We start from the raw sequence: 27,584 nt of genomic DNA, 5'->3' as shown, positions 1-27,584 counted from the left end.
TATATAGGCTTACAATAACTTAATTCTTTCTGCTTACTGGAAGAGCAGTGGTGCAAGAACTGTGAGATGAATCTGGACTGTCCAGATGAACTAAGCCTTAGTTGACCTCTTTCAACATTTCCATAGTACCCAGTTAGATTCAGCTGTGCACATGTCTAATCTTGTTCAAAGCCAAGCTCCCAGAATGAACCTGGTGGAGACGGGAAGTGCTAGGAAACAAAACTCATATTTATTTTGGAAGCAAAAGGCCAATATGTTCCAATTTTCATTGTAGGGAAGCAAATCTGGATAAAATTGTAACACTGGATCTGTGAGTGTGGAAAAGAGAGGACGGGTCTTTTGGCCAACCCAGCTCCTGGACTGAATCCTGGACAGGCCTCCAGCTGTTTTCCAGACTGAGTTTTGTTATAACAGCGGTGGCATCAGGTAATTTTTAAAGACACACAATAAAGGCATAACCAGTAGGTATTGATCTGATTCCGAATCCTTGACTATATAATAGTGCAGCCTCTCTAAGGTGGGGAGAGGGCCTTTATATTACCTATAGTGAATACTGTTGTGGAAATTTTTTAATCCTGTCCCAGGGTTTCTACCCTGACTTTGATCATTTAAGTTCCCAGATAAAAGATATACACAACCTTTATATTTACAATAAGCTTTAAACAGCACAAGAACTGGGCAGATATCACCTCCCTGTTGTATTAGAATCTACTTTCCTATCAATAACCCCAAGTTATTACTTACTATATTTCATCTGGACTGTTCTTAACTCCAGTTGGCCAGTACTCAGGGCCACATTTTTATGACTCACAATGATGGCTTCTCCTTCCTCCTCTACCTTCTCCTCATGGTTCTCCTTCAACCCCAAACCTGGGTAATCTAAATCCTACCTATGCCTCATCTATCCAGCTATTGGCCACTAGCATCTTTATTTACCAATCAGAAATAACTTGGGGGCTCTCTGCTCCTCCCTGTTCCAGAGATCGCCGCATCTTCTTCTGCAGTGCCAGCCTCGTCCCGTAGACAAAATGGTGAAGGTCGGTGTGAACGGATTTGGCCGTATTGGGCGCCTGGTTACCAGGGCTGCCTTCTGCTCTGCAAATGGCAAAGTGGAGATTGTTGCCATCAACGATCCCTTCATTGACCTCAACTACATGGTCTACATGTTCCAGTATGACTCCACCCATGGCAAGTTCAACGGCACAGTCAAGGCTGAGAATGGGAAGCTTGTCATCAACGGGAAGCCAATCACCATCTTCCAGGAGCGAGATCCCGCTAACATCAAATGGGGTGATGCTGGTGCTGAGTACGTCGTAGAGTCCACTGGCGTCTTCACCACCATGGAGAAGGCCGGGACCCACTTGAAGGGTGGGGCCAAAAGGGTCATCATCTCCGCCCCTTCTGCTGATGCCCCCCATGTTCGTGATGGGTGTGAATCATGAGAAATACAAGTCACTCAAGATCGTCAGCAATGCATCCTGCACCACCAACTGCTTAGCCCCCCTGGCCAAGGTCATCTATGACAACTTTGGCATCGTGGAAGGACTCATGACCACAGTCCATGCCATCACTGCCACTCAGAAGACTGTGGATAACCCCTCTGGAAAGCTGTAGCGTGATGACCGTGGGGCTGCCCAGAACATCATCCCTACATCCACTGGTGCTGCCAAGGCTGTGGGCAAGGTCATCCCAGAGCTGAACGGGAAGCTCACTGGCATGGCCTTCCGTGTTCCTACCCCCAATGTGTCCGTTGTGGATCTGACATGCCGCCTGGAGAAACCTGCCAAGTATGATGATATCAAGAAGGTGGTGAAGTTGGCATCTGAGGGCCCACTGAAGGGCATCCTGGGCTACACTGAGGACCAGGTTGTCTCCTGTGACTTCAACAGCAACTCCCACTCTTCCACCTTTGATGCTGGGGCTGGCATTGCTCTCAATGACAACTTTGTAAAGCTCATTTCCTGGTATGACCATGAATACGGCTACAGCAACAGGGTTGTGGACCTCATGGCCTACATGGCTTCCAAGGAGTCAGAAACCCTGGACCGCCCACCCCAGAGAGGACACTGAGAGCAAGAGAGAGGCCCTCGTTGCTGAGGAGTCCCTGCCCCCCACACTGAGCATCTCCTCACAATTCCCTTCCCAGACCCCACAACAACAGGAGGGGCCTAGGGAGCCCTCCATACTCTCTGAAATACCATCAATAAATGTTTGCTGCACCCACAAAAAAAAAAAAAAGAAAGAAAGAAAGAAAGAAAGAAAGAAAGAAAGAAAGAACGAACTTGGGGTCAGGGTTGCAGGTCTATGTGCAGACTCCAGATCTAGGGGACCTGCACTTAGCATTACAATAGACAGCAAGACCAAACCTCAGGAGAATCTAGCAGATCTTGAGTACCTCCATGCTTTAGCAGCCTTTCTCTGTCTTAGAACTTCCTTCTTCACCCTCCCTCCTTCCATGATCAGCACAAAAATGGACAATATCATATTTGACTCTCAGATTTGGGTGTTTGCTTAGTAAAGAGGAAATTATATCTGTGAAATTGCCTTGGATATCATTCCTTCCTAGTACAAGTGAATAATTCAACATACAGGTAGATCACTATAATTAGGAAAAACTCATGAATAGCTACTCCAAATTTTAAGCTGTATTTTAGGTTTCATGTCTATTTTAACAGGTCAAGTGTAAATGATAGACAGTCTTCTGCCGAGAGAATGCCAACCCCAAAATACATTTTATTTTGTTTCTATGTTATAGAATCTCATGTTTTTTAGCTTATAGGTTTTTTTTTTTCGTTGTCCTCAAATGGAGACAGTAAAATATTCTGTGTTGGTAAAAAGCTTCTTCAGGTCCTGTGTGTGATGTACATTGACCTTAGTTTAGAACCGGAACTCTAGCTAAAATGCTGAAAGGTCTGTGAGGTTCTAGGTCATTCCATATATCTAGTTTGAGTTATAGTATGACAAAAATGGAAAGAAAATTTTATGTAAAATATGTAGGAATTGTCTAGGAAAGGAGTCAGAGTCAGGGCTGGAGAAATGGGTCAGCAGTTAAGAGCACTGGTTGCTCTTCAAAGGTCCTAGGTTAAATTCCCAGCACCCACAGGGTGGCTTACAACTGTCTGTAACTCCCCTTCGAGGGGATCCAGCATGCTCACATAGACATTCATGGAGGCAAAACAACAATGCATGGAGAAGATAAAAATAAATGCATCATTAAAAAAATTAAAGGGATATAATTTGAGATATAAGTAAATGGAATGGTTAATAAAAAAAAATTAATTAATAAAAAAGGGTCAGAGTCAGCCCTTGCCAGTCATCACGTCTCAGTGTCTCTGAACCAATAAGACCTTTCCCAAGGGCTGGTTACCAGGAAGAGGCTGAGCAGGAGCATGCGCTGTACTCTCTCTGATTTGTAAGCTGGCCTTCTTCACAGAAGCCTTTCTTTTCTCTGTGCAGCTGTAAACCATTCCGTATTCCTTCCAGGTATGGCCCATTTCCAAAATCTTTCCTCACCTTTGCCGGCTCCATCTCTGGCTCATCCAACTGGCTCCGTCCCACCTTCTCTGTGGGTCTCAGCCGTAAGTAGCTCTTCTATGGACTGGGAAGAGCAATGACAAGTACCTTCTTTGTGCTACTTTGTGTGGGCTGCTGGGGGAGGGGAAGAGTATCAGATGAAAACTTGTACCTTGCTCCTTCTTAACGGAAGAAAGGAGAGAGAAATACTATGTGAAAATCACACCCTCCTCTGAAATGCTGATCTCGCATGAACATGCATATGCATGTACTATTAGTGTGACGGGTACTGAGATATTTGACCTATCTCAAAGACAAAAAGAAAAAGACCCACATGGATCAACCTGCAGCCTTCCCATCTTCTGCCCCCTTAGTTCCCTCTGCCACCCCCCAGTGAGGTGAATGCTGGATTCATCTGAATGTGCCATCAACAATGCTGTTCTTTTCCTTCTTATTGTCTATGCCAAAGTGAGGTGTGATCGTGATCGGGATTAGAGGAGCACAAATAAAAGCCAGCCTAGCATTAAGGTTAACTGCCTCTATGATAATCCTCAAACACCCAGAGAGAGGTAGGTACCTTCCAACAGCTGTACAGGCCATAATTAAAGCTTTTTCTGACTTTTATGCCTGTGTGGCCTCAATTATAAATGTCTCATTAGCATCTTTTTTGCATAACCCACGAGAGATGAGTTACTCTTTCTGACGACTTTGTCCTTTTGTGGATTATACCTAAGTCACATGGAACTAGATTTTGACTTAAAGTTTTAAATGCCCTTCGAATTGAGCAATTTCTTGGAATACTGGGGTAACTTCGAAAGAAGGGGGTGGGTGGAGAAGCTGGTGGTTAGGCAAGGAGCCAAGAAAGAAGGTTCCCAGAGACTGTTGTATCTACACTCCACCCTGCTGGAAATACTGTTTCTTTGCTGAATGTGTCCATGTGGTGAACCATTGTCTTACCCAAGTCTTAAAAGCTTTCAGACTTTATGTATCTTACAGTGCTTTAGAGCTGAGATGCACATGGTTTGTTCTTATAATACACAAATTGAAACAGGAACGAATACATAGGGAAAGCAAAGTTGGCGCTTGGATCAGACTCTAGCTCCCATAGTCATAAAGATACAGACAGGTAGATCTATCACTTTAATTTAAAAATGAAAATCCCTTCAGAAAACTGGCAGTCATTCAGCCCTGACCAAATGGATTTGAAAGCACTGTGATTTCTCCTGCTGTCAGCTGGCTCTGGGAGGGTTGTGGCTGGCAGTCCCACTCGTGGAGTGATTTGCAGCAGTCACCAGTGGACCAGCACTCTGGACTCTAAGAGTGGAAGAAAGCGGGACTGTAACAATGGTGTTTGCTGAGTATCTCCCAGTCTATGCTGCTTATGTTACCTTGTTACGTTTCGTTTTTTTTTTTAAACACCTATATTTTAATAATGATCTTAAGCCTCCCCTATTGCTGTTGTAACAGTCACTACAAGGCGATTTACAGCAGCATAAAGATCTTACAGTTCTGTGGAAGTTGATCTCCAGTTTCAGTGGGCAAACTTGAAGGCATAAGAAGGGTTCTATTCCTTTCTAGAAGCAGTCAGAAGTATAGTTTGTTTCCTTATCCAGCTTCTGGAAGCTACTTACAGTCCTTGGTTCTGTGTCCCCTTCCTCCCCTCATCTTCTGGGCCAGCAAAGCTTGGTAGATTGTTCATCCTGTCATGGGGTGACCTCTTCTTTAGTCCTGTTTCACATAGTGGGACTTGATAGTGACATGACTCTGATCCATGTGGATATTGTAGGGAATCTCCCCATCTCCTTGACAACCAACTCAAACACTAAGCATCTGCAACATCAGTTCCATTTTACCATGTAATGCCCAACTTTAGTTTCTTGGGGAAAAACATTATTCTGTAATCACAAACAAAGCCAGGGAACTGAGGGTTTAGGGCCGTTCAACTAATTAGTATCAGGGTAAAGACTAGCTCTGAGAATCGAATCTAATATGAAAATAAGGCATGCAAGAAAAAAAGATGAGAGAAAAATAAAATTGAGAGTGCATTTTCTATATGAAGAAAACTGACATTTATAATAAATGCTTTGTTGGTTATGATTCCCTGAGAAAAGAAGGAAATGGGTCTTTACAAATGCCCTTAGCTAGTTCTCGTATTCCCCTGTCTGACCTATAAATAGTTTGAATAATTTGTAGTTCACCAAAGTGCATTGGCTGCACTCAGGATGTTGGTCCTTCTGGTGCCATAAAACACACCAGGGCATGGAAATTGACCCCACAAGAGACCACACACAGCCACAGAGACTAGTATGAAGGAAGGTGTCTGTATGTGCACACATGCACTGGACCAGAACACTTACCACAATGCAAGCTAAGCAAGTCAGTTGGTTCGATACGGCCCTGGAGCAGAGGGTTTGAATTAATAAATGTAAGGTACAGAGAGACACAGTTAATGGCAAGTCAACTATTTCTACCAAGCAAATATAAAGTAAATAAAATAATATAAAATAAGCCATCTAACAGGACCGGGCCTTAGGACTATCAAACAAATGTTGTGGGACCTGGTGACCCCAACATTTTAAAACTACTTCATGTGTAATTTCACTTGGAATTTCAATCTTTTTCTTGTCTGGAAGGCACATACAAGGAGGGAATAGAACAGAAAAGCGTGCAGCCTTCCAGTAGCTCCCCCTCTACCAGGTTCAGTTCACTGCTCATTCTCCTCAAGCAAAACCAGAAAATTTTAGAGAGTTGAGATCCTGCCGCATCCCCTCCATGCCCTCTCCCCCCTCCCACCCACCCACACACACACACAATAAAAATATTGAGCTTCAGAACGTCTGAGAGCCATGGAGTCATACCACTGATCTCAGCAGATTTGGTGGGACAAAGGTCCTAATGTCCAGTCTGCCAGAGAGGAGAAAGCCACATGAAACATGTGCCAACCTCCCCTCAGGAGGCCGCCAGCTGGAATCTAGTGAGAGCTTTCTTGGAAAGTCCAGCACAATAGCTTTTCCCACAGTGCTCAAATATATGACTGCCTTTGATACCTATTAGGGGCTAAGTCCGTGTAAATCAAAAATGCCTGTCTTTAAATGTCTTCAAAGGTGAAAACTACACTTCATATGGGAAAATCCTGCTCTATCACACACTCTCAGGAGCTCATCCTGAAGATTGGTAGACATGCATCCCCAGTGTAAGACTTCTCACTAACACTTGGACCATCCCAGAAAACCTTATTCTATGTAGTTTTCAGTCATCACAAGATGTAGTGGGTAGATGCTTAGGACCATGGAAAACATGAGTTGTCTTTTTTAAATTTTCTGTTAAAGATAGTAAAAACTAAATGTACAGGATGTAATAGTTTTTCATATAGCTTAGGGACTTTGACTCAGCAACAGGTGTCTTAGGAGCCATCAGATCTGGCTTAACAGGACAGTGCACTAACCCTGGAAGCAGTGTTTTTCACATGCTTGCTACATGATTTTCTGGAGATTAGGCTGAAGATCAAAGCCTGCACCTTCCTCTTGCCTTTACCAGATGTTGTAGGAAAATATTTGGTTTCCAAAAGGTTCCAAACTCTGGATTGTGCTGGAAAAGCAAATGAATATATTAGTCTGATTAAACATTTACATTCAGTTCCTCATTTTGTCCCATTAAAAAAAGATCTTTTCTCACAATGAATATTTCAGTATGCTGGTATTGGTTGCATAAAGATTGTGCCCCTACATTCAAATTCACTTACCTCCAGGTGAAAGCCTCATTCACCCTGATAGTGGAGCTAACTACACCCACCCCCAGGAGAACTCACAGGATTCTAATCTGTTATCTAAGTCAAAGGAGAACTTCCTTCTTGGTACACCAATGGCATGACATCAACCTTTCAGACGTGAGTATATAAGGATTTATATGGAGCATCATCAAAAAGGATCTTCAAACGGAACCTAACAAATTTCTCCCAGGATCAGGGGTCATGCTGAAGTTGTCACATCAGCCAAAACAGATGCCAAATGGAGCAAAGTCCCCAGGTATATGGAGGGACTCTCCAGCATGACCCAAGATTGCCTGGCAGTCCAGCCCAGCAGGCGAGGTGCTGTTGTGTGGGTGAGTAAATTCTATGCATGGGCCTCATATTAGGATGCACTTGCTCTGAAGGGTTTTTACTCACCTGCTGTGGTCCAAGCATCTGAGGACAGTGGCCTCCTTCTCTCCAAGGTGGAAGGATGGGCTCTTAATCTGGTCAGGAGGTAGATGTGAGGAGACTTTCAAAGCTTTATAAGTCTACTCTGCCCTGTTGACATCAGAAATTATAGACTTCTCTCCTGAAAGGATGGGAGACCTAAATGGAAAGTGGGAAACACTATGTGAGTCCCATAAAATGACCCATTAATTCTACTTCTGGGTACATATCCCAAATAATTGCCGAGTGGAGTCTTAAGAACCTAGCTGTCTTCCTCTGGTCCTACCAGTGTTAGTCACAACAGGCAAGAGATAAAAGCAATTGGTTTCCATCAATAGGTAACTGGATAAATGAGATGTGAAATACGCATTCAGTAGAATACATTCAACCTTAAAGGGAAAGAAATTTGAGCATGGGCTACTACATGAACGAACCTTGAAAACACATTAAGTAAAATGAGCCAATCCTATGATTGGTAAGTCTTGTATATATCCACTTGTTGAAGGTTAAAGTGTCAACTTCAGAGAAATCATCAGTAGGATAGCAATAGCCAGGGTTGGAAGAGGAAGAAAGGAGGAGTGTTGCTTCATGGGTATAGAGTTTCAGTCTTGAAATATAAAGTTCTGAAGATTAGTTGAGTAAGTCTGAGTGTGTGTGTGTGTGTGTGTGTGTGTGTGTGCGCGCGCGCGCATGCTTGAGTGTGCTCATGCATACACAATGGGTATAGTGTTGCTGTGTAGCCTAAGTGGTCAGAAACTTACTATGTATCCCAGGCTGACCTCAAATTTACATTCATTCTGCTTCTAAGTCCCAAGTGCTAAGATTGTAAGCATACACCATTCACTGCCCTTGAACCATACACTAAAAATGAAAGAGGGTAAGGTTTTTGCTTTGTGGGTTTTTCTAAACCAAAGCTTAAAATAACATTACAAAAATTAAATTTTAAAAAGCTCGGAAATAGAGCAGGAATCAAGCAAACACAAACAAAACTGGTGATCTTTGTAAGTTGAGAGAAGTCTGAGAGGTTGAGAAGTGATTGAAAACCCTCTGGCCCCTTTCTATGATCAAGCCTGAGGAAGCACACTGAGGAATATAGAGAGCCATGCTTCACACCTACACACTTCTCCATCTCTGATGGAAGCCTGGGAAATGTGGTGTGTGAATGGACAATGATGGCTGTTTTGGTCTAGCGTTATAAATGTATAGTTTGAACTTCATCCTTTCTAGGGCACCTACCTGCCCTTTTCAGGCTGAATTAGAACCTGCTATATGCACCTATACTGTTCTACACATACTCCTGTCTCCACACTTCTCATATCATCCCATAATTACTTGTTAGTCTCTGGTCCTCTGGTCTTTGAGTTGAATAGTGGACTTTTTGACTACCAAAAAACAATGCCGGCCATATGGCTGGAGCTTGATCACTAAATGGCATCTCATGATGCCTTGGTAATTACTTTTATGCACACAGGTTAAAGATGGCTCCTGGACTAGTTCACATTCTATTCTGGCTCAAGTGTTGTGTTCCTGCTCGGATATCTTTGAGCTCTGCCTTCAGCTTCTGTGACTTAACCTTGATTTCAACCGTTCCTCATTTTTTTCCCTAAATATTTGTGTGTGGTTTCTGCTTGATTTGTTTGGGTTGTACATGTCCTTATTAGTCATGTGTGGGCATCCATGCCTTCCTCATCTTCTGAACTTCTCAAGGACAAAGTCTCCAACATACTCTATGGATCTTCTCAAAGCACCTCAACCTGTCACCATGTCTATAACCTATTGCTGTCCAAGGTGTGGCAGCATGTTGAAGTGCAGGTTGACACCTCCACCTTTGTGCTCTGCCAGGACCTCAGTCACTTGCTACTTTTTCTCCATGAACCAGCTCATTTCCCCAAATTTCTTAAGTGGTAGCCATTTGTTAAATGTTAGGCTTTGAGGAGTGATGCTTTTTAAAATAACATTCTACTAATGGTCAAGAACCCTTTGCTTACAAAGGATTCACTGATTTGGGGACAAAAACCATACAAAGCTATTAAAATACAGCATCAAAAGTGGTAGGGTATAAATGTGTGTACAATAGAGATTGTGCACAGTAGGAGACAGGCAGAACAGTTGTCTAAGAGAGGCTGGACTTGGAGAAATGCCAACAAGAAAGCAAAAATAGAAATACTCTCCGATTTCTTTGCACTGAAAGCCTCATTGTGATCCTACATCTTCATATTTGATTTATTTTGCTTCCCTGAAAGTTTGGTCTTGACTTCTAACAAATATTTTCACAAGATATTTCAATTATATCCTTCTTGATTACCTCATTATTTCCCTCCGGTGACTGACAGCTAGACTTGGGACTTTGTGTGCCAACTACCATCCCTGGGAATGAGGGCATAAAGGAAGTTGGATTTTGAAGATTCTAACAACCTGTTGGGAATCAACAGAAGATCGTTTACCCCATTAGTCATGTCTATTGTGGCTATCAGAGAGTGGGGCTGTGGTCCTAATGTTGAACTTTTGCTATTCCCAGACCAATATAAATGCTTTAGTCTTAGTGTTTATTTGTTTCATTTCTTTCTAGTTCCATGTGTCCTACCCACTGAGTCAAAGCAGTGTAGCAAGGGGACCTCTGCATGGAGCTAGCATCATCTGCTTTGCAGCTTACAATGGGAGCCTTTACTTCCTTCCATCTCCAGCCTCACTGATGCTTAGGAGCTGATTTGTCCTCATGAAGCTGGGAAGTCTATCAGCCACCTCAGTGCCTCCAGAGGTGGGGCCTGGTGTTTATCTTAGCAACCCAGAGACTTGCCTGTCTGCTGTGCCTCCCCAGTGAGCCCTGGGTGTCAGTTAAATCCCCAGGTTACATCACTTCTTATCTTTTGCCTGCTTCTTCTCTTCACTTGTTCACACACACACTGGCCCATGGATGGTCTGAGTCACTGCCTCAGATCACCTGTCTGTGTCTACATTTGTGCCTGGAACAGAATTTGCTTATTCCTATTTCCAGGAATGTAAGACTTACCAGGTACCTCATTCTGGCTTTAGAATGGGTTCTGCCCATTGATGAGCAGATTGCCCAGAATGGCACCGAAGATCGTGGTATTCCTCAATTTGTGGTTCAGACATCAAAATAATGCCCTTCCTAGTAGTAGAATGTTCTAGTCTCTACATGAGACAGTCACATTGTCTGAACTCATGTGTGTAGGACCATTTATCTCAGCCTAGAGAAGCCAACCAGTTCCCTACCCTCTCCCCTATCCTGCTTAGATTCTTTCCCACAAAGACCCAGGATGTCCTATGCTTGAGCTGGGTAATGCTAAGAGACCATTTATGGAGAACTTGCTATATGCCAGACCCCTGGAGCAAGTGCTTTAATGTGCTACCTCTCCTTCTTCTCACAGGGTCTGTGGAAGCATGTACCATTATCATCCTCACATTACAATGGAAGAAATCCAGGCTAAACTATTTTGCTTTAAAGTAACCTACATACTACAAGACATGTGAATCTGAACTAATATTTGCTGAGTCTAAACTATTACTCTTCTAGAGGTTGCCATCAGTAGAGATTGCAAAGTTACAAAGCATGGTAAAATGCTGACCATGGTTCTATTTGAGAACTAGGGATTTTTGTTGTTTTTTATTTTTGCTAATTTGTTAATGAGCGTTGAGCCTTATTTGTAATGATATAAAATTGGAATGTCTGACAGCATGGCTTCGCTATCTTTCAGGACAGAAATCAAAAGAACTTAGAGATGTCTGCCCTTCCCGTGGGTGTGAACACCCCAGGCTGCCAGTCCTTGCTGTTCCCTGTTGCATCAGTTCTCAGATGTTACCATCGATCAGAACCATGTGGAGGTGGCTGGGCTCTTGCCAGAGTGTCGGATTCAGTAGGTCTGAGGATGGCCTGAGAACCTGCCTCATTGCAGTTACATTGTCACTTGCTATTTCTTATAATATTAATGCTGTCACCACTTTTACACTTGATTCATCTGTCCACAGTGTCAACTATGGATGTGTTGTAACTATGTTATACCAATGCCAAAGAATCCCTGGCCCTTCTATCTTTGCTGAAATGGTCCTTAACGTTAACTTGGATTGCTTATCATTCTCCCTTTCTCTTCCAAGTCTTTAAAAAAAAAATATACCACAATGTAATAGATTTATTCAGTTTTGCAAGGGAAGAAGAAAAAGGGGGGGGGCAGGGAAGGCATCAAAATTGACATGTTACAGTTCCTTCTTCCTCTGAGCTGGCGGAACCCAACAGAAAGAGGCTTTTCTTACACATGATTACCAACAGCAATCCTTTAGTAGATTTCCAGTCATAGATTGGGCTGTGGATGAGTGGTAGATGCTTACCTAGAGCCCCATAATTTAACTTGCAACTATCTTGCCATTCTGTTCTTTGGGGAAGGTCTATTACAGAGTCTTAACAAGCAGTCTTCTCTGGTTATGGAAAAGTCAACCTATTTCTGGAGAAACCTACTTATCCAGTTCAGTTATTCAGGAAACAATGCACCAAGTCAAAAAAAAAAAAAAAAAAAGTGTGCACCAAATCTCTGCTCTACCCAGAGTCCCATGTCAAATGTCCTGTATTGGAAATGCCCTTCATGACTAGACAGGGCAGGAATCATTCTTTTCTTTCTCAGAACTTCCATTATGGCCATTCCACAACAATTGCCTCAGATGCCTTAGGAATAAAGATAATCATGCTTTTCCCATGTCTTCTATAAGAAATTGTTCACATAAGGTGAGACCTATATAACTTCACAGTCTATGTGGTGCCCACTATATTGCTATGCTTTTAGAACAGACTTGGTGCTTGGTGAATGGCAGGGCTTCAGAAAATAAAGTCATAGAAAAGCCAAAGAGCAGAGAAGACATTTAGAGACTTGAGATAACTTGAATCCTCAGTGGCTAAGAGGTTATTATGTGCCCAGAGCCAGCTCATGTGCTGCTGTAAAGAGTTGTATAAATTAATGATCTGCCATGAAAAAGCTTGCAAGAAACATGAACAGGACAAGGAACTGAAAGGCACTTAAAATATGAGAGCTAAACTACATGGCAATAACTACAAGGGAAATAAATCCAAGTTTAAAAGGGGCCATGCATAATCAGAGTTGGGTTGTGTTCATGGCTAGGACGGCTGAGAGCAAGCTTGCCATGTGATAGACAGCTGAGTCGGGTGTTTGACTAGGGTTGATGTTCCAGACTTTTGCTTCCAGGGTCAGGAAGGTTTTCTCCCTTGCTACCTTCTGCGTCGTATTGTTTCAATTGTTTGAAATATGTTGATATCTCCACTAGAACCAACATGTAGTCATGCTTAGGCACTATGGTTGAATTACTTGATAGGAGTGTTCATTGTGCAGTTGTTAGCAATCCTTCAGCAGGGGTGTGGATTTCTTCTTAGAATCTCCTCTTCATCATTACTCATCTTTTAATCCACTTGTCCTGTATTCTAGTGTCAGAGTTGAGTCGGACAATTTCAACTTTTTGATCTATCAGATTCCCACATATGTATATTTAAGTATTTCATTGCATGGTATTGGTGCATATGAATTTATGTCTTTATCAGTAATGTTCCTTCCTATAAAGTATATGGAATTTGATGTGATTGTACTCTCTGTTTATTTGGTTTCTATTGAATATTTTGCCTTTTATTGATTTTCTTTTCTATCTTGTTTCTGTCCTTATGAATAAAGTGTATCTTTTGTGAGCAGCATTAATTACATCTTAACTATATTCATTGTCAGTTAATTGGGGTATCAAGTCATATAACTTAATGCGATTATTAATATAATTTTATTAAGAATTTCTCCCCTTGCTGCCTTAGAATAAAACTGTCTGTGTGTCTATGTGTGTGTGTCCTGCCTCTATCTCTTCCATTCGTGTCTGTTTTCTAGTCTTGTTTAATCTGTATCCTCTTGTACTTTTAGAATTATTTTGATTTCTCTACTTTGTTCTTCCTTATTTTATAGCTCCTTGTTGTGTTAGCTTTTCTGCTGTGTTTTTTCGTTTTCAAATCATTACACTGGAGATTACAAGAAGGCTTCCTGAACTATTTCAGTATAACGTTAGTTAGCACCTTTATAGCTTCCTGGACAATAGAAAGACTTTCCAACACAAAGTCCCTGTTTATCTCATTTATCTTTGATTTTCCCATTCATATTAAATATAACACTTAAATCCCCCAAAACTCCAGGATTGTTCATTTTTTGGCCACATGCATTTAGATTGATTTACCTATTGCATTGCCTTTCAGAGTTATCTTCATCCTTCTTGTGTTACCATCTATCATCTGAGATCGTTTTCTCTGCTTGGGTCATATGTCTTTTGGTGTGTATGTACTAGTGATCAAACTTCTTGGTTGTTGTTCTAAACATCTTAATATCATCACAACTTTTAAAATGCTATTTCTTTTAATATATTAAAAATGTATCATTAATACTCTCTTTTATGTTATTTCTACACCAAAAAAGTGTTAGCGCCTTAGCTGTCCCTTTGAAGGAATGATGATATTCCATCGTTCGTCGTTTTCTTTCTGCTGTGTCAAAGGTTCTGTTTGTGTGTCAGTTTCTCCTTCCTGATTTCCTTCCCACCTTTCATTTGAAGTTGCATTATTTACCAGTAGTTTTTTTCTAGTTTTAAATATATTTGTGTTTTGTTTTATTTGTGTGTGTGTGTGTGTGTTTGTGTGTGTGTGTGTGTGTGCACACACACACATGCATATACCATGTGTGAGCCCATGCCTTACAGGCCATAAGAGGTCATAGATTCCACTGGATCTGGAGTTACAGACAGCTTTGAGCCTCAGGATATGGGTCCTGGGCACCAGCTCCAGTCCTCTGGAAGGGCAGGAAGCTACCTTACTAGCCGCTTCATTTCTCCAGCCTTTCTACATTCTTTGGATTGGGATCATTGACTTTTTAAATTTATAATTTGATATCCTCCAAGAATGTTGGAGAATTTTTAGTAAATATTTTCTCAGATATTTCTTCTGCCTCAATTATTTCTTTCAATTTCTTGATTACACCTACATTATACCTTTTCATGGTGCTCTGTGTATCTCCTTTGCTTTTTTTTTTTTTCCATTCTTACTATTTTAAAATTCTTCTGTGTCTCAATTGCTATGTTTTCTACCATGTTTTCTTCTGGCTCACCAGCATTGCCTTCTGCTATGTCTCTTTCTGTTAACAACCATGTGTTCAATCTTCATTTCTATTATCATCTTTTGTAGTTGGATAGCTCTATAAGTGCTAGCTCTCCATCAATGCTCTCTTCTCTAGTCTTTTATCCATGGTTTGAAATGGTTTTAAATGCATAGTTTAGCAACTGTGCTTGATCATTTCGAGAGCTGAGTCATGCTGAATCATGCTGAATCATGCTGAATCTACTCGCTGGTTTTCCTTTAACCATTTTTCTCCATTTTGTAGCTTATTTAATGAGTTTTTCCTGGTAGGTCTATTTTATAGCATTAGATTGTAAATGAAAGTTTAGATGGTTATAGATGATGTTGGAATTCTCCTCAGAGAATTCTTTCTCTTCTGATAGCTAGGGATAGTTTGTGTGACTCGCGGGTTTAACCTGTTAAGGATCTCTACTGAGTGCATGGTACTCATTGAGACCATTCCTCCATGGTGGCCCTGATCAACAACCAACAACGCTCTTCTTAGCTTTGCATCCTTTCAGAAGCCACCTCAGGCTTGGTGGCTTAGCTCTTCCCAACCAGCCAATCTTTGTGTGGGAGAGTGAGCAAAGATTTTCACTTCCCTGTGCCTTTTTGGTTACTGGAATCTCTTGGTTACTCTGAAGTCCAATTTTTTCTCACTCTATTCTGGGGGTATTGACGCAGTCACTACACCATGGCATTTGTTCTTCAACAAAACACCCAAGAGGAAAGGTTAAAAGTGGGGAGCTTGTCAGTGCTCCTTCCAATGCTTTTCTTCTTCAATGACTGTGGTCTTTGGAGTTCAAGCTGTCTTGTTCACTCTGAATCCTCTGAAATTCTGTACTTTGAGTCCCTAAGTTTGATATGCTTATTATATACTGTAGAGGCTAGAGTGATCCCATGAATAGTATTTTACTATAGCTAGATATAAAATTTTTCTACTTTAAAACATTTGAATATTATTTAATGAGGATTCAATAATTTTTTTAAAAAATAGAAAATGTTGTTATGTAATGCAAATATATTTATTATTCATGGGAAAAATAGAAAATGTTTTGTAAGTATATTCTGGCCTACATAGTCTAGGCCAGCAGTTCTCAAGCTGTGGGCCGTGACCCCTGTGGGGGTTGAAGGACTCTTTTACAGGGGTTACCTAAGACCATTAGAAAACTCATTTTTAACTGTAGCAAAATTACAATTATGAAGTTGCAACTAAAATAATTTTATGGTTGAGCGTCACTGCAACATGAGAAACTGTTGTAAGGGGTCTCAGCATTAGGAAGGTTGAGAACCACTGGTAAATGACAAAGTTGGCCTGGGGGAGTAGTGAGGAAGTGGTGACTTTTAAATGTGATGTGCATCGAACACCACTGACACCGCTGGCCCACGGCCATTCAAAGTCATCTTCTTGTCCTGATGAAAAGAAATGAGAGCAACGTGGCATTGAGGCCTCTTTTGAAAATAAAATCCTGCGAGTGCTGTTGCTTTACAGAGTTTTGATCTGTTCCATCGAACCCTATGTCACAGTTACCCTGAGGTGGATGCTCGGCAGGACATAACAAAAGCAGGGGGTAAATTTGGGATTATTTATTTGTTTATTTTACCAAAAGACACCCTAGCAAAACTCTTGTTGAGATTTGCTGTTTCCTTTATACATCGAACGGTTGGCATTAGAGCCATTAATTTCCAGCTAAGTATTTGTATAGCCTTATGATATTTTAAATTCTGTGGCTATATATTTCCTGACAATTAGTCACTGAAAGAAAACATTAAAAATGCCTCTCTCCAGAGTGGCTGAACTATTAAAGTATTACCCATAGGATTAAACAATGTGCCAACATTGAGAACCATTGTTCTAAAGGAGTATTTTAACTCAATAGTTTGTAAAGTAGATGCCATTCCTGTTAGAAACCTGCCCAGCCCAGCATTTGAATTGCTGAGCCAGTAAAAGGGAAGACTCTTTTCAGAGAAAACTTTCTTATTGGTTTGGAAGGGAAAAAACAAAACAAAAAAAACAAAAAAAACCGCCATTCTGGCTTTGTTTCCCTTTGATTGCTGTGTCCTTTCCTCCTAAGCTTCAAGGAAAACATTGAGCGAGGAAGAGTCCTACCCCACTGCTTTAAAGAGCAGTGGAATTTGGGAGTGGTCTTGGCAGCTCCTTGGTAGGAGTAGGAGTGGAGCTGCATGAACTGGAGAAGAGCAGAGGGAGTTTGGGTGGGTGGTGTAGCAAGCCACAAGGAACAGGTGGGACTGGGGAGAGAAGCTGGCCAGTGTAAGTTTTCCTGTGGTAGGAGTAGCCAAGAAACTTTAGGACACGAATGTCTAATATTAAGTTTTGAGTTGTTTTCTGTGCTGGGATGCAAACCACATGCAGTACATTAGAACTGTTAACCTAAATACCACCAACATGCTACAAATAAAATAACACAGTTTAGCTATTAACAGTTGAATTAGTGAAAACCCCAGGCAAGCTGTGGCTTCAAAAGCCTCTTGGCCCTGGTCTGGCCCACTTCCAGTTCCAGTCCTTTTGTCCTTGTCTTTGTGTAACCCTCTCCTGTGCAATCCCATTTGTACTCTTTATAAGCCAAGCACAAGGTCCCTCCTCAAGGATTGTTTCTTAATGTCAGTTATAGAGAATGGTGGCTTTGGTCTGCCAATGTTCAACTCCAAGGCATGTAGTATCGTGATGTATGTGGTTGTTCTTTATGTCTTCTATGTCACTTGTGTTCATGGTTTTTACCAAAAGATGGATTATATTCTGGAATTCTGCCTAGAGAGCACAGCTTCCCACTTCTGACCATTCCCCACAAAACTCTCCTTTAGGAGTAAATGGCTACAGTACAGCAGAAGTAAGTCTTGCCATTGCTGCAATCTTTGGTGCAAATCCTGTGATCACATTTTAATCCAAAGTAATTCTTTAATTAGCTACTACAACCTAGACTCCTTGCCCTTCCTGTCTGGCCCTTTCTATTCCTGGCTGTGTTTATTCTGTAGTCACTACAGATGTGGTTGCTGGTGAGCCTTAGCAAGCCTGTTGTCTGAAAGCTTTCAGCTGCTGCCGGGATCCCAGAGAGGATCCTAGGAAGTGTCAGGGATGAAGGCCTACAGATAGATGCAAGAAAGAACATGCAGAAAAGAAAGATGCTACCTTTTTTTTTTTTCCTATTTTCCTTTGTTGTAAATCATCAGTATCACACAACATCACTGCCATAACCTTGTTCACAAACAGGAATGCTTTGTTCAACTTACTACTGATCCTTGGGTGGAAGATGACGCTTAATACATTACCTCGTCTCACTATCCAACCTCACCTGATTCTATGCTCTAGGATACCTCTTCTCAGCGTATTGATTGGACTCTTAGCTGGATTCTGCTTTATTTCTTTCTAACGATTTTATCATCAACCTCCTGATTACAGTTCAGCACACTGCCCCGCTTTTTAGTTCTCTCTCCCTAAATATAGTTTATTTATATCCCCAGGCCCCCAAACTACAAACAGGAGTAAATATCCTGTAACTAGTAGTGTTCTCTAGAAAAATCAATTGTTATATACAGAGCAGTTTCCTCTGAGAGCTTCATTTGAATAAGATCTGAATATTAATTTTCACAGGGTGAAATAGTAGCAGCCTCAGTAACGGTAGCACATTGCGTTGGCAGGAGTCTGTACCCAACACTTTTGACCTGTTATTCCTGTGAGGTTTTTCAATAATAGAAGCTGTCACTATGAGGCAAGAGGAGAGTTTGTAAGCTGTTCCTGTTTAGAGGGGGGTAATGTAGGGTGGGGTATGTATCACCTAGAGCAGTCAGTGGCTCTCAACCTGTGAGTCATGACCTTTCACAGGGGTTGCCTAGGACCATCTGAAAACACCAGATATTTACACTATGATTTATATAGTAGCGAAATTACAATTATGAAGTAGCAACTGAAATAATCTTATGGTTGGGGTCACTACAACATGAGGAACTATTAAAAGGTCACACAACCTTAGGGAAAAAGTTGAAAACCACTGCTCTGGAAGCTGGAGCAAAGGCCTCAAATTCACTCTCTTAACATTTAAGTATAAGTTTTAGACTTAGTGTTGTCTTTGTGCAGATTTTCTTACTTGGTGCTAAGAATACATTCAAATGCTGTTAATGAAGAATCGAGGAATTTGTTATATAATTATTAATAAACTTTACTCCTCCAATAATAAGTAACCACCTATTCAGTCTACAGAAAACACTGGGTGAGGAGCTGGGACCAGAACCAGCTACAGCATCTCTAGGACCGGGTGCAAAGTGAGAATTCAGGTCTCCTTTAAAAACAAATTAAGAATATCAAGCCAGGGACAGTGTTAAAGGAAGTATTAAGCTAAATACAGGGCATCACAGGCTACATGCTACTCTGAGTTTTGCTTGTAAAGTCCCTAGCCTTGAGAGGTAGAGTAAGAGCTAGACATGTCCCTGGCCTGGCTATAGACTCTTCTAGATTCATTTATGCAGAGTCATTATGTGGCCCCATGACTGCAATTACGATTAAATAAATCTAAATGCTGGTAGATCTTTTCTGAGTCCTGTAAACTTTCTATCTTTTTAAATTCTTCAGACAAAATAAAAGCTACAGATGCAAAACTGCCCCTTTCCTACAAGTCAAAGTAGAGTGTTTTCCTTTCAAACAATTCTCTACACACACAGTGGATTCCCTCAGAAAGTCTTGCTTACAAGCCTCCGGGGCAGCTTTATCTCTTTTCCTCAATTACCTGGCCTAGGAAAGCTAGGTGGTCTCTAGAACCTCAGATCAAACCAGATCTGTTAGTCTTACAGATTAAGCATGTTGGCTGCTTAATCCCTTAGTCGAGTTAATTGAGGGGGAAGGACCATCCGCATTGTATACCAGCACTACCCAACCCACTATGGGCCAAGACATATAAAATTAAAGGATCTCTCCCCCCTCCACTTGGGTCTTAGTTCTCAGATGGAGCCAGCACTATGGACTTTCTGGTTCTGTGGTTCCCAGATTTACATGGAGTTGTTCTATTGGATTCTCCGATTCTCCAGTTTGGAGATGCCTGACATAGGATTTCTGAATGTCCATGATTCCTTAATGGATAGCCCATCATATGTCATATTGGTCTGCTTCCCTGGTCAACCTTTGATACAATTGATGACACCTTACAGAAAGGTAGACAAGTGACCCGGGTGACACACTCTGTGGTAGTAAGTGTTCAGCCAGAATTTGCTCTATGCAAAGCAGAGTTATTGGTAAGTGAAAGAAGTGAGCATCTCTGAAGGTCACAGGAGCTAGCTTCATTAGACACCAAAGCTCCATGTGTCCCATGCTTGCTCTGAACCCCCACTGTGCCACTCTCCATGCCTGAAGGTACTCTTTACAAATATTCCCATGATACCCATTTTCATGAGGAACATTGAGAGCCTGCAAGATGAAACAGCCAGCCAGGATGTAAACCAGGTGTTTGGCCCTCTAATTCCTGGGCTCCTCACCTCCACACTCAGATTTCATTGGAGTTGAATCAAGGCTGGCAGGGTCCATCCTTTCAAACTGTGATGAAACCTCAGTTTAGGCCCCAACAGAACCCGTTCTGTTTTATTTCTCCCATGCAGAACATATTCCAGTTCCTCTGTCTTAGCAGAGGCCTAACAGCTTTCAGAATAAGAGGAGATAAGGCTGCCTAGGGATTGCTTAAGGACCTCCTCTCAGAACTGGAGAGATGACAAGCATGGTTGCCATGGCAGACAGTGTGAGGTGGGATTGCTTAGACATCCTCCAGGCAGTGGAGGGTATGCTAGCAGCACAGAGGCCAGACCAGAGGTAGACTGTTCTGAATATAGCTTTGAAGAATTCATCCTGAAACTTAGAAGTTGTAAACCTAAAATGAATTCAGTTCAGTTCAACATAGCTGGGGTTGTTTGGGGTAGGGGGGCGGGGAGGGTGGAAGATGTTTGTTTGTTGGTTGGTTGGTTGGTTGGTTTAATGGATTTTATTACTTTTTTGTTCTGGAAAAGACTCAGGCTGGTGTTGACCTAGTGAAACTATTTCCTCCAGCTCCCAAATACTAGAATTGTTTGTGTATACCACCATACTTGATAATTGTTTGTCTCATAGCCCTATATATGGCTAATTATGAATGAGAGGGTAAAGGGTAAAGATCTTATTAGTTCTTAAAATCCTTGACAGTCTTGCCCTGAGCAGAACATCCAGTGGCTCTTTGTACCGTTTCATCATCCAGCTCACCCAACATCATCCTGTGGACAGCCGAACATTCGACAACTGGGATGCCTTTTTGGAACCATGAGAATCTTGTTCATTTCTTTATGGTGATTTCATTGAGATTGGAGATCAGGAACGTGGAATGGCAAAGCAAGACCCTAAACTACAGCAGGAAATAGCTTGTCCCTCCTTTATGCTGTATAGTTGGTGCTGTGGGCACTTCCAGTCCATTCAGTCCTCCAGTTTTTCTTAATTCCTAGACTTCACCTGAGCTTTTTCCATTTGCGGCAGGCCCCAAGGAAAACAGATAAATTCTCCGTTGGCCTGCATTTCCTCCCACACTCTGTATCCTTTCCATATGGACCATTGCACATACTGATAGCTGTTTTATGGACAACACAGAAAACCTCCTCTGTATGACAAGGGCATGCTGGATTGATGATAACAACAACATAATCTGCACTAATGTATCCATTAGGTAGAACTTAATCTTATATCTACATTTACCAATAAGGAAGTCTATGAAAATGAAGGTTTAAAAGATCTGCCAGAATCGTGCTGTATATGGTGACATTAGAATTTCAGTCTGAGCTCCCTTAGGAGTTCTCTCTGTCTCTGTGCCCTGAAGTTGCTGTGATCTTAAAACCACGTTCTCATCCTTGTTATCTTATCAGTTATTTTTATAACCCCACGGCGGATGAATTATTAATCCCATTGTACAGGTAAGAACAGTGAGTTTCAGAGGTCAAAGGCTCAGGCTTTTTTATTGTAAGGTACATTTTAATGAATGTTCTGCTATAGAACATCTTGAGGAGAAATGGGAAAAGGTTGGCTCATGAATATGGAAGAAGCAACTTGAGAAACCAGTTCAGAGGAACGACTCCTCCTTCCTCACCTCCACCCCCAGCAGCAAGGGGAAATAAAACTTAATCATCTGTTGGGAAGTGCTGTTTTCAACTGAAGTGAGAAAGGCTGGACCCCTGGGAGCAGAGAATTCTCTGGTGGATTTTGCAGAATTAATGAAGAGGTATTTAAATGGGAGGAAATGGGAGGGAAAGAGAGAAAGAGGCCCTCATTCCTGCGACCTTCTGCACTATGCCTTGCCTCACAGAAAAACCACATACACATTCTTTTAATTGAATTGAATCCAACTCTTGGGTACGCACTTTCCTCTTGAGAGAACTAAGGCTGATTCAGAAGTAAGAACAGCCTGATTCTTAACACATCCAGGCTTCTGCAAGGTCCTTCCGACTCCTATAATTACCCTCATATTATTGCTATGTACCAATTTAGTGTCCAGATTGAAAAAAAAAATGTAACAAATGATTACCAGAAAAGAAGCCCATGTGTCAATCTCAAGAATGAGTCTGGGATGAGAGACAATATTCTCTGAGTTGAGGGATGTAATTTTACCACCTGATGTTGTCAGTTCTTCATCAATTGAAAATCAATAAACTTCAATCAGTGCCTTAGAACCTATTGCCTTAACCTTTGGATGGCAAAAGGGATCCATTTTGTCCCTGGCAGCTGCAGATCTAGTATGGCTTTGCCTTCTCTGTACAATAAGCCAAGCTCAAACTGTTTTCTGATGGGGAGAAATTGTTCTGCAGACTCTGGCAAATGACTGGAAATTGTTTTCCAGTGCCTAACAATGGCCACAGGAAGTGAATTCAACTGGAGGGGTCAGGTTCTCGTCACCTCTGCAGACTTTGCTGTTCTTTTCTTCTTGCTTGTGATTCATTTTTTCCCCCTGTGTTTACTGTGGTTATGTAGGCTACCATCTCTTCCTCCCAGGGATAAGATAACACAAATAGAAACCAGAATCAACAAAGACTTTGGGTTGTAGGCACCAACGGCTCCACTGCCTGAACCCCTAATGCACTAGAACACGTCATGATCCTGGTCAGTCTGCTCAAGTTAAGTGGGGGTTCTCCTTGTGTTAGTTGTTTTAAGAAGTCCGACCGCAGTTAAGAACAGACCACTCCAGACCACACAGTTCCAAGGGGGAAGAGGTTTATTCAGGAGATAGGGCAAATGTGGGAAGAAGAAGGTGGAAGGATAAGAGAGAAGAGAAGTAGAGGCCAGCCATGAGTATGTGGGGGGGGGGGAGGGAACAGAGAGGCAAGAGGGTAAAAGAGAGAGAGAGAGAGAGAGAGAGAGAGAGAGAGAGAGAGAGAGAGAGTAAGAGATTAAGAGTAAGAGATTAAGAGTAAGAGAGTGAGGAGGGGGCAAGCAGCCCCTTTTATAGTGGATCAGGCCTACCTGGCTGTTGCCAGGTAACTGTGAAGGTGGAGTTTAGATAGAATACTAACATTCCCCCGTTTTGGTTTAATTAAAAAAGAAAAATTAGAAAGAGGTGACGGTGAAGCAGGAATAGGGTCATCGTGATATCTGGCTACTTCCTGCTGGCACTGGGGGCAACATGTCTCTAGGGGGAACATAGAAGAATGGGTATGGGGGTGTTTTTTCCTGTCTTAGGAGAGTTGGCTGTTTCCTGCTATCCAGGGTCTATGGTGCCATCTGAGGATAGGTCAGAAGGAGCAGGTCCAGTAGAAGCAGCTGTGTATGTGACAGGAGATGGAGCATCTGGAGAATGCTTCTCTGGAGTTGTTCTGGATGTGCCTGGACTTGACAAGATGTAGGGAATAAGATTAAGTACATTTGGGGGAAAGAAAAATTTTTCTAAGATGTACATTTGAAACCCAGAGGGATCCCACCCTTTGGAATAGGTAGTAAGTGGGAACTTTAGGCAGATATACTTATCCAGATGGCATCTATTTGGTCTGTGAAAGGTAGATCTGAGTGGGTTTCCTGTAGCTTGTAAGTTTACAAAAGAGATAACAGCATGAGTTAATAACACAAGCAGTCTTTAAGATGAACCTTTGTTGGATTGTATAGTGGAATGTTTTATTAGGGGTAGGCAAGTTTATAGGAACTCAGATAATATTAGGACAGAGGCATAGCAAGAAGAGGAAATATGAAGCATTTAATTGATGGCAACTGAGTTTAGGTAATGAAGTAACAGATAATATCTGTGAAAGCTTAGCTGTCAATGTAGTCAGAAGTCTGTAAGAGTAAACAATAATCTACCAGTTATATATTTCTTCAAAAAATGACAGAATTCACTAGCCAACAGTTCCCGTGGTCTCCATAGTCTCTTTAGTGAAGTCAGTTTGGCTTCCAAGCGCAGAAGAAGCAGGGCTCTTTCTCTGTGGAATGGATACGTGTGACATGAGAAATGACTTACCTTGGTTTAGCCAAGTCATTTGACTCAGGGCATCCAGTTTTGTCCACTACATTAGTGACAATATCATCGCATACAATCCAGGCTGTATCTTCTAGGTGTCCAAGTCTTCTGAAACCATCTTGGGTCAACTGTTAGAGGCTTTGGGAATTCTGTCGGCTACAAACTTAAATATATTATTAGCAGACTTCTGACAAGATTGAGAGCCATAAGGATTAATTGTAACTGAATAGAATTTAATAGCAGTAGTAAAAATGTACTAAGACAGGATAGGAAAGAGTCTTAAGTAACTTTGGCAGGTTCTGTAGGTAGAGAAAAGTACATTTTTGTATTAGCAAAGAAACATTTGGCTAGGACCAGAATAAGAAAGCTGGCAATAGTGGCATACGATCAAATGGCTGGAAGGTTGGGGCTATGGGCCCGCAGCTGAGGGCATAGTTGTTGCAGGTTGGGTCCGCTGTGGCAGTAGGGCAGGACTTCCCATTGCAGCCGGAAGTCACTTTTTCTAGTGCCTTTGGCACTCACTTTACAGGTCCCAGGCAGAGAGGGAGATAGCGAGTCTCCCTCGAGTGTGCTGGCAGCCAAGCCCTTTGTGCGGATGGTTGCACACGTGGGGAAGCAAATCTCAGAGAGGGTCCCTGGCAGAATGTAAGGAGTAGACACAGAGCTAAGGACCAGAGGGGAAGGGAGCAAGCAGGGTCCCGGACCAGCTGCTTTTCAGGCAAACCAGCTGAACTAAATGGTCACAGTTGGCTGCAAATGACGGAGGAGGGGAAGAGACCTACACTAGCAGGCGGAGGACTGACCCCTGGGGGAAGACAGGCTAGGGACTAGAGCTTAGAGCCAGTGCTCCTGAGAGAGAGAACAGTCTGTCCAGGCCTGGCCTGGGGTATTCAGCTGCAAGAAAGAAACTGTCTGAAGAGGAGAGGGAAAGTGTCTCACCCAAGAGGAGCTCTAGAATGAGGGTCAGGGAAGGAAAGAGTTAGCTCTGAGCTCAAGAAATCTTTCCTGGGACCATGAGGATGGTTTCTCTGATCAGTGGCAGAGTCACAGCACCAAATGTTAGTTCTTTTAAGAAGTCCCACTGCAGGTCAGAACAGACCACTCCAGACCACAGGGTTCCAAGGGGGAGGAGGTTTATTCAGGAGATAGGGCAAAGGTGGGGAGAAGAAGGTGGAAGGATAAGAGAGAAGAGAAGTAGAGGCCACCATAACCATGGGGGGGGGGGGGCAGAGAGGCAAGAGGGTAAGAGAGAGAGTAAGAGAGTGAGGAGGGGGCAAGCAGCCCCTTTTATAGTGGATCAGGCCTACCTGGCAGTTGCCAGGTAATTGTGGGGAGGAGCATACCTGGCTGTTGCCAGGTAACTGTGGAGGTGGAGTTTAGACAGAATACTAACACTTTGTACTAGTTAACTCTAGTCTAGTGCTGTTGGGATAGTCAGTTCTTCCATGTGTCTGTTCCTCTTGCAGATGACCACAATGGGTTCCCAGGCCCGTGAGTGAAAGCTAAAGCAGCAGGATCAGGAGCTAAGAGTTGAAGAAAGAGTAACCATCACTATGATTAATGGTAAGGTGGGCAGCAGCACTGGCATTATTTGCAATACAATCCCTTCCCAGGACAAAGGGAACATGGGAAATTTTTGTTAAGGGAGCCTATATGTATTCATAGGAAGCACTTTAGGATGGACACATTGCTGAGCATGCTGAGTTTAATGAATACATTCCTAAACATGTTTAAATGCAGTGAAAGGCGGCAGACACAATACTTGACACGATCACCTAAAAGTTAGGGAACACGTGTTCAAAATGTTGAAATGATGTACATGAATGCTCGTGGGTGTGCTCAGCTCTCCCCCCAGTCCCAGAATGCCTTTAGCTGAAGTGAAAAAGGAAAGACACTGAAGGTGGGTTAATACAGAAGTGTGCACCTAAAGATGCACGTCTCACTTTGTGGGCCACGATATGTTTATTTTAGGCTAAATTCTCCCAGGTATTCTCCTATGAACAGAATTCTTTACCATTTTTTTTTTCAGAATATCTTTCATCACATTCACATGTTTTGGTCATTTCAATAGGAACTTGGAGGGAAAGGAACAGCTAATGTGCAGGCTCAAATCTCCAATGTAGAGCGGAAGTCTTGACGTCCGTTTCAAAAACAATTACTAATACAATTTATAGTCCTGTTTATGGTATAAGAGCAAAAAACCCATGAATGTGCTCAGCACTGTAGGAAGTGAATAGTTTATTAAACTGTTGACTGTGCTCTAATCCTGGCTTCAGAATGATTAACTAACAGATCCATCATCTAGAGGAAAGCTGGCTTGGCAAAGATTAATTCTTAAACTATTCTTATTAAGGGCATTGTTTGGCTTGAATTTGAGAAAACTTCAAGAATTATTGAAGGGCATTGTATGAGTGTGTATTTTTAAGTTAAAGTAGAAGTGTACTGCAGCGCATGTATGGCTATAGATGCAGCCTTTACTTTTTAACTGGTTTTGGTCATTTAATTAGTTGAAAAGCACAAAACTTCCAACAAGGATTTCTCAAAGTACTTCATCTGGGCTGAAAGAATAAATAGGTATCAGCTAGGGCGACAGGCAGAAGGTGTCAGAAGCTCCCACGGTAACTTAAGTGCAAAGATGCAACTTAGTATAAGGCTATGAGAGGTGCACAGAATTTGCAAATACAAATGACAATATTGGAGGTCAGTGATAATCTATTCATCTGCCAAACACAGAAAGCTTGCATAAGGACCCTCTACTTAACTAAATTATAGTTCAGGGGTTGGGGGGGGGGGGCTCCCATGTCCATGAAGTGACTTGTAATATGTGCTTCATTTTCACAGAATGACTTCATATTTGCCTTGCTTCCCTGGTCATGAGACATGCCAACAATTCATGAGATGCTCTCCTCCTACCTGCCTTAGTTCTCAGAGTGTAAAGCAAGCCTTTGTAGAAACCCTTACATGTATTTGATTGTGATTTGAAATGTAAAAGGAGGTGGAAGAATGAGGGGCTGAGTGGATCTTTCAGTTGGTAAAGTGCTGTCCCATGAGTTTGGGGGCCAGCATCTATGTAACAGATAGGCTGATACGCATCTGTAATACCAATAGTGAGGAAGAAAAGTCAGGCAGATCTCTGGAGCTTGCTGGGTAGCCAACCTAATCAAATCAATGAGTCACAGGACCCAGCAAATACCCAGAAAGAACAAGGTAGACCCTATCTCAAAGAACATCTGTGCACACATGTGGAGAGAGACAGAGAGACAGAGACAGAGAGAGACAAAGAGAA

General features: G+C 42.1%; 1 long non-coding RNA gene and 1 pseudogene across 2 annotated transcripts in view; both read left to right on the top strand.

The window, feature by feature from the left end:
* The first annotated feature begins 955 nt into the window (after positions 1-955).
* Positions 956-2,085, top strand: LOC117723926 (glyceraldehyde-3-phosphate dehydrogenase pseudogene; annotated as a pseudogene).
* A 1,337-nt stretch (positions 2,086-3,422) lies between these two features.
* LOC143435102 (uncharacterized) overlaps positions 3,423-27,584 on the top strand; it is a 50,819-nt gene continuing 26,657 nt past the window's right edge. For both annotated transcript variants that reach the window (XR_013105102.1, XR_013105103.1), the window contains exons 1-2: positions 3,423-3,483; positions 25,765-25,861. This is a non-coding gene — a long non-coding RNA (uncharacterized LOC143435102). The remainder of the gene's footprint in view (positions 3,484-25,764; positions 25,862-27,584) is intronic.

This window comes from Arvicanthis niloticus, chromosome 19, assembly GCF_011762505.2.
Source record: "Arvicanthis niloticus isolate mArvNil1 chromosome 19, mArvNil1.pat.X, whole genome shotgun sequence".
NCBI classification, from domain to species: Eukaryota; Metazoa; Chordata; class Mammalia; order Rodentia; family Muridae; genus Arvicanthis; species Arvicanthis niloticus.
Note: the sequence above shows the minus strand (reverse complement) of the source record. Positions and strands in the feature narration are given on the sequence as shown.